General features: G+C 38.0%; 1 protein-coding gene across 2 annotated transcripts in view; it reads right to left on the bottom strand.

Moving 5' to 3' along the window:
• Positions 1 to 8,377, bottom strand: part of PCNX2 (pecanex homolog 2 (Drosophila)) — a 143,554-nt gene that overhangs the window by 119,435 nt on the left and 15,742 nt on the right. The gene's annotated exons all lie outside the window — the stretch shown is intronic.

Genomic DNA, 8,377 nt, shown 5'->3' with positions numbered 1-8,377 from the left:
AACTTTATAAGCAAGAAAAGGCAATTAGAGCAGAGAGGATGGGAAGGCAGAGCTAGCAAAGCAACAGCTCCAAAATCAGAGTCGGTCATCTGGCAGCCATCAGCCTCATCTCTCAGTATCTTCTTATTGTCTCCTCATCTTCCATTTCCTTCAGCTCCTGTTTGTTGTTTTTGTCTTCCTTATCCCTATTTTCCACACAACCTCCTTCTGACATTCACTTGCTACCCCCAATGACGAATTGCTTGCACAGCTACTTAGAAACTGTACATCTCATCTGATGACATTGCTATCACACTGACAGCAAACACCAGTAAGAAATGCGATGATGGTGTTTGTGTTTTTGTAAGCCTATAAACTAGATTCTATAAATTTATTACCATATATAAATAGGAGCAAACACTCTCTAATCATAAAATCATTATAACGGAGCTGATCGCAATATAACACGGAATCTTGCTAAATAGAAAATCTGTTCATTTGCAGAATCAAATTAATATTATCAAGATCTATCACAGTAAACTGCACTGCTAATGTAAGCAAAGGTATAATTGAACTAAATTTCGAATAATAAATTATTAACTAAAAATGTCTTTGATAAACATACAACCCACGCAGATCAAATTCAAAAGCTACATAGCACCCTCTACTGACAACTGGGTATAAAACCAGGAATTTTTTTCTGGCTCATAATCCCGTTTTGTAAGAACACTCGGTAAGCATAAGGTAGCAGAGCAATAATACATCACATAGAATGTTTTAGTATAACCACATAGTGCCGGAAAAATCGTCTTTCTCCCTCTCTGTTTAGCCTGTTGCTTCACACCACTGACAACTTGGCCCAAGCCATTCAAATATAACCCAGCCTAAGTCATCCCCTTTGCTAGGACTAGCTAGCCTTGGATCTGAACCCCTCTCAAAGCAAGCTCATTATACAGGCACACCACAAAGAATTCCCTGTTAATAAAGCTGATTTGCAGGTTTTGGCTACATTTCATTTTAACCTGCATCAGGGAATCTTGTAGCCATCACAACAGTTGCAATAATGAAGCGCCTTCCTCTTGGTCCTCAAATGTTTAAAACCAGAAAGATTTCACTCGACTGCCTAAGACAGCTGTCTGGGTCACTATAGAGCTTACAGTGTGTAATAAATATCAATAGCAATAACAAATAATAGAGCTGAAAGATATTTAGGTGATGGTAAGCAACTACGGCTGTGAGGAGCCAGAGGGCAGCTCAGAGCTGGAAATGTCTCCTCCTGCATGTCCAACAAGCAATTGCTTCTGGGGTACTGGTCTGAGGTGCATCCAAAAGCACTTGCTGAACTGAGACCTGAGCAATGTGGTTGCACAAGACCCAGCCAGTGCTGACAACACAGCAGGAACTCGAAACACCCGTACCTTTGTGGTCTTTCAAAACAGTCAGTTTGTGGCTGAAATGTAGCTATCTGAATGGATGACGCTCATTAGGTTTCCACTAGAAAGCTGCCAGCACCAATCTGACCAGAGTATTGCACAGTTCCAGACTGACACTAAAGCCACTAGCTGTGGATATTGCTTCTTTCAAGAAAATGATGATTTAGAGTTCCCAAATAACCAAACAACAAGATTTACACTAAAAAGCAACTCAGAGCACGTAAGAAGATTGAATAATGCCAGTGATAGCTGCATTAGGAGTGGGTGATTACGTGACAAATTCAATCACAGGAAACAAAGAAAAAAACTCAAAGAGGAAGGACTCTTCACTTTTTTGGTAAGACCATTAGCAGTTTCATAAAGAGTAAAATTAATTCAGAATGTGCATCTTAACTTTCTTCAGTGTTTACATCTGATAGCAGCTCAAGGTAAAGATGAAATCTCTCTTAAATCTTGTCCATATTTTGCTAGTTGTACAAATATGAATTTATACACATTTTACTACAGGATTTGGGGACAATTTTTAGCATTTGTTTTAACTAGTAAAAATAACACAGCTAACAACAATAAGGCAGAATATCTAACTTTACAGAATGTGAAAGCTGGATGTAGTGATACAATGACATAACAGGCAGGAAAGATAACAGATCACTGCTGAAGTGTTGCAATAGACTACAAAACAAGCAGTGGTACATATTAAGTCAGCTACTTCAGATGGACAGAAAGGCCTTGTAAAGCACGTTCCCAAAGGCACTGTGGTCAATATGAAGGTAGGAAGTGACGAATGCTTTCTTACTCAAATGTTAAGAATGGGATTCATTCAGTACACTCTTACTTCCCAGTATTCAGATACTTTTATTTTGCTAGTAAGCATGTAAACTGCTAATTTGAAAGCCTATTACATTTCAAAGCAAAGATAAATGTGCTAAAAACTTTAAAAATAAACAGTATGTGTTACCTAATAAACTAGAGTATGCATTTTGAGAAGATGCAGCCTTATTGGAATTAATGCATTATTAGCATCCACAGTTGCGTTATCTCCAAAATACTTAAAAACATTCCTTTTAGCTCTTCTTACGGAAGGGCAGGGGATGGAACAGAAGCCAGTCCCAACACCTGAAGGCCTCCATAAACTCCTACTCCTGAGCAGGATTTTGCTGCCATCATGCGGCAGCATGGTTCCCGCTCACCTCTGAGTCTCATTCTGTTGAAAACACTCGTGTCCTGCCCAGTGTTCAGTGAAAGAAGGGCTAGAAACTCCTACACAAATAAAGGAAAGAATTTTAACTGGCCAAGCTTAACACAGGGGTTTCCTCCTGCCCCTTGGAAACCATCAGGAAAATGCTACTGAGTTTGTAAAGAGTACTTTTCAGAAAAATCCATGGCTTCATTACCATTCTCAGAGCAGACACACGGCTCATTTCTGTGTTCAAGCAGCACTATGCCCGGGGGAGCAGCTCATCTGAAATCACTGAATGCCAAAGAGGACTCTATAATATTTTTCACATCCATTTCAAAACATGCTCAGCTGCAGAGCTGCACAACCTGACAAGCAGCATTAAGAAATCTTTAAGATCCAGCAGCTTATTACAAGACAGTGGGGGGACTGTGTGATTTGGGTCACCTTGCTGAGAAATACAAAGTGTTTTAGTGACACACTTTTTGTCATTCTAAAACAGCCTTTTGAAACACTAAAAAAAAATCTACTCTTAAGTTTACTCTTTCCTATGAGGAATAACCTCAAGGTTTCAGGGAATTTTTCCACCAGTGAACGTACTAAAGTATTAGTGGATTTATGATAGAGACATATAGTACCACTAAGGCATTCAGATAGACTTTCTTATTGTATAACACTCAAGCAGCTTATTCTGGGATGAGAATGTAAATCAAATAAGTTAGCTCATTGATCTGACATTCTCTCTTTTGCCCAGGGCCAAAACCACCAGCACTCTGCAGCCGTACTGACAGGTACCTTAAATTATTTTTTTAGTACTTGTTAGCCACTAGTTTGCTGCAAATACTTTTTTAAACTTTTGGCCCTGATGATTCCCCAAAAAAAATTATTCTCAAACAAAAAACCTAAGCAATTTTTCTTTAATTGAGGTCTTTATCTGTACTGCAAAACATTTTAGATTTTAGCTATAACATAGCTTTTTAGAAGCCTGTTTTCAGTGTCAGAGCCTCATCTAAAAATAGTGAGGAGTTCAGAGGATCAACTGCTCAGACAGAACATGCAAAGTGCAATATGAATGCATGATTGCACTGGTATGGTTGAATCACATATAGTAATGAAACATACATGGATATAATTTTATCCTACATAAAGTGATATTATTTTAATAACTTTACAGGTAAATTAAAAGATACATGACCAAGAAAGCAGGATAAGGCTCAAACTGGAATAATTATTTTTTTAAAGGTATAGAGCAAGTTGGATTTTATATATAATTGATTCCAAATGAAAGCCCAAGTGTCACACAGCAAGGAGAATCTGCACCTAAAATAAAGGTGCTTTTTGCTAAGAGCTGGGCAATTCTTCTCTCTGTACTGGTTTTAGTTCAGGTAGAGTTAATTTTCTTCATAGTACCTGGTATTGAGCTATGTTTTGCATTTGTGTTGGAAATGGTGCTGGTAACACAGGGATGTTTTAGCTATTTCTGGGCAGCCCTTAACACACAACCAAGGGCATTTTCTGCTTCTCACAGCACCCCATCAGTGAGGATGTTGGGGGTGCACAAGCAGCTGGGAAGAGACAAAGCCAGGACAGCTGACCCCAACTGACCAGGGGGACATTCCCTACAATATGGCACTCGGCATATAAACCTAGGTGAAGAAGGAGGAAAGGAGGATGTTCAGAGTGATGGTGTTTGTCTTCCCAAGTCACCAAGACTCAGGGCAAGCAGGTGTTCTGCCACCTCAAGGAAAGACAGGCTCCATCACATGTCGTGGTGACTCACTTTGGAACAGGTTCAAATGGTCTTTTTGTACTAACTTTTAACATCATCCATGAGCTGGGAATAGACTTTATACTTTTGTCTTGTCAAAGCCTGTCACAAAGCAATTTACAGCTAGAGGTGAACTTGGCAGAGTAATGGGAGCATCAAATTTAGATGCAATTAGCTCAGCAGGGAACCCAATCCACTGGGACTGCTGGCAAGAGGTGCTGCTGGCAAGCCAACAGACAAAAGTAGAGTCAGGGTAATTACACTGACAATAATTGGGGACTTGATTAGCTACCTGCCAATGTTTAAATAATTTACCAAACTCGGTGACAAGAATCACCCACCAAAGTGGGGATTAAAATGGAAAAGGAATTATCTAGTTTTGGTGATCATTCCAACAAAAACCTCCTCAAGATTTAACTTGGCTAGGTCATCAAATATTTTTAAAGCTGGACTGCTAGGCAAGTGAGAGCCAATTTGGCAACAGACAAGTACAGAGACAATCTGAAGAAATTCTAATTCTCAGTAACCTTTAATAGAATTAATGGATGATTTTGGAAATTATTAATAAGAAAGTGTTTATACTACATTTAAGAAGCTCTGAAAATTTCCCAGGACAAGGACAGCAGGTACAGGTAATATTAGGACAACTACTATAGTTGAAAGAGCCAACAATAAAACTAAAAACCAAAACCAAACAAAGACAAAAAATAGAAACTGATAGAATATATATTAACATTCATAAACTGGAGAATATTCCAAAGATCATCTCACAACACTGCAGAATCAAAAAGAGGTGGTGGACCACTGATATTTGACAAGGCAAAGTCTAATTCCCTTTAACAGTATTGCTTGCAAAGTCAAGGAGTCTCCAAAGGAAGAAATCACAGACCCCTTCAGATTCAGACATCTGCTTTCCCTGGCACATTGTAATCCATTGTTGTTCATCTAGCCCTTCCTAAGCAAAGAAAAAGCAGGAAGCACACAAAAACAAAGAACAAAAATAAAACCATAACACACCCTCTCTTCTGTGACAGAGTGACATTGTTAAGATTTTGAATTATTTGTGAGAAATTAATTTCAGACGCTATGCCAAAAAGATAAAATGTTTATGGGCCATAGGAACTACTACTACTTTAATTTCAGTTCCTAAGAATCTGATGTGAAATGCTTAAGCCTGCAAACTGAGAAGACAATAGTAGGACTCAATACACAGAAATGGCAAGTTATAATTTGAAGATCATTAAACACTAGTTGTCTGCCTCAAGGCTTTCTTTAATAACTTTTCTTTGAGTAATATTTAGACACCTTCTTCAGTTTTACATAACAGTGTTAAAAGGTAGTTACCTATGGCCAATTCATAAGGCAATTACCTTACTCTTGACAAACCAGCCAGAGTTCATACCCTCTCCAGTCAAAATTCCTTCCCCTTTCACAACTGGAACGTTACCCAGAAGCATCACCAGCTCCTAGACACCAGCGACGTGTCTGCTGCCTCTCCCAACAACACCCACAAAGCAAGAGGCCTCTTGCCATCCTCTATCCTGGGTCAATTCTCCTCATAAAGAAGCACATCAGGGCACGTTCCATTCAAATCCACATGGTTACTCCACTTGCTCAACTCAGGTTTGACGTTTTCCCCGTAGGAGCAGCTTAATCTTAACAGTATAAAGCAAGCATGATTGGTGAAAAGTGCTTTAAGAGCTCATACACATCTACTGCAAACCTTTGCAATGTTCTCTATGCTTATCCTAATTCTGAAATCTGTGCTCCATGAGACCAAAAACCTACCCTATGAAAGGAGGATGCCACCTCTTTTGGCTAGGCATTAATTTTCTCCTGCATCTCTTGACTCGTAAAATCTAATTTGGATGGCTCATTAATGAATTTAGACACCAGGCCTAAAGTTATTGGTTGTTTCTGCACCATTTCAATTGCTCATGAAGCTGTACTGTCAAAATCATTGTCTTCTCCTAAGTTAACTTTTTTATGGGCTGGTAGATAAGTCAAGTTCATCGCAGAGGTGCTTTCTGTGTCTCTTTTTTAATATCCTTCCATAACAGCAGCATCTCCCGCTGCTATGGGCTACTCTTATGATGAAGATCTCCACCAGAGAGGGCCCACCCTCAAGAGAGTAATTTTTGTAAAGGACCCTTTAAAGACAGACACACAAAAGAGACTAAGTGAAGCACTTGCTGATTACACCTTGTGCTTTATTTTATCCTATTTGCCTTTTTCATCAGTAATAACCTTTCTTTCACTGATCATTTGGTTTATCTTTAGCAAAAAAGGAAGTAACCTGACACAACTGATGAGCAAGCCTGCAGGTGGGGACAGGGGAAAGTGGGGGTGGGCGGGGAGGGAAAGATGCTTCATTCCTGAACTGTCCTTAAAGCAGGTTTGCTCCTCTATTTTCTATATGCTGTAAGTGCTCTGTATTGTCTAAATACAAGACTACTTGAAGATAAACATCTGAAGAAAAAACAAAAACCCCTTTCTTCCCATGCTACCCTTCAACCTACTCACAGATGGTAGAAACTGCCCATTGAACAAACAGCTCTCACTAATCTCTCTGGCCTAGACATTACAAACTGCCCCTGCAAAAACCAGCTTAAGCATACTTCATGCTTCCTTGTCCCCCTTTCTTATTTTTCATATTAACTTCTGTCAGTTTCCTTCATCCTTCATGCTCTCTTTTTGCAAAACCTCGTGTTCTGGCTTTCCACTGACTCCCACAAAGAAACAGGCCTGGGAACCCACTCCTCTTTGCTGATTTGTTCTGTTCCCTGGTCTGAACTGTCATTATACTCCGAGATTTACAGCAAAGGTGCTGGTCTTAAGAAACTACATGCACATAAACACCTGCAAAGGATAGCTGAAGATGCTTTTGTTGACAGGGTTGAGCAGACCCCTTAAAAATAAACCTCATCCCTTATGGTCTGCAAACCATAACTAAAAAACAGCACATAGCATAGGAAGACAGATGTCACATAAGCATCTAGCAAAGGCAGATTCAGTATGACTTCTTACATGAGAAGGAAGATTGTCCTTCCTTTGATTAAAAACAAATTAATTGCTAAAAGTCACCGGACAGAAAACTATTTCTGAATTGAGGACAGATTCAAGTTCATAGTTATAGGAAGGGGGAGCAGAAGAGTGTTCTGTCCAAGGTGAAACAAAGAGAGTTATAAAGAGAAGAATTATTATTATTATTTATTATAATATTTATAATATTATTATAAATAATATTAATAATAATAATATTATTATTATCAAGAAATAAATAGCCATAACTAAAAAACAGCACATAGCATAGGAAGACAGATGTCACATAAGCATCTAGCAAAGGCAGATTCAGTATGACTTCTTACATGAGAAGGAAGATTGTCCTTCCTTTGATTAAAAACAAATTAATTGCTAAAAGTCACCGGACAGAAAACTATTTCTGAATTGAGGACAGATTCAAGTTCATAGTTATAGGAAGGGGGAGCAGAAGAGTGTTCTGTCCAAGGTGAAACAAAGAGAGTTATAAAGAGAAGAATTATTATTATTATTTATTATAATATTTATAATATTATTATAAATAATATTAATAATAATAATAATATTATTATCAAGAAATAAATAGAACCAAACTAAAATGTTTGTATTTTTTAGGTCAAAACTGAACTCTACCAGGATGGGGGTTTATTTTGCTAAAGACAGACAGAACATTTCTACTACTCAATTTTTTTCTTTTTTTTTGACTCTTTTCCCACTGACAGATAAAAGCATTATTCTCATGTCATTGATATTAGCATTCTATCTAAAATGCTAACACTGTTTTTAACATGGTCCCAAGTTTTTCAAAAGTCTCCACTGAAAGCCAAACACTTGCAGAACAATATTCAAAAAAGATCATTCTCACTCCATTACTCAACTTCTCCAAATGCTGTAAAACAGTATGAAAAACAAAATTATTTCATAAAAATACTTATGAATAGATAAACTTATTTTTACAGATATGTAAACCGCACATCACAT

Source organism: Corvus brachyrhynchos, unplaced genomic scaffold (assembly GCF_000691975.1).
Source record: "Corvus brachyrhynchos isolate BGI_N302 unplaced genomic scaffold, ASM69197v1 scaffold70, whole genome shotgun sequence".
NCBI lineage: Eukaryota > Metazoa > Chordata > Aves > Passeriformes > Corvidae > Corvus > Corvus brachyrhynchos.
This window is presented reverse-complemented; position numbering and strand designations above follow the sequence as displayed.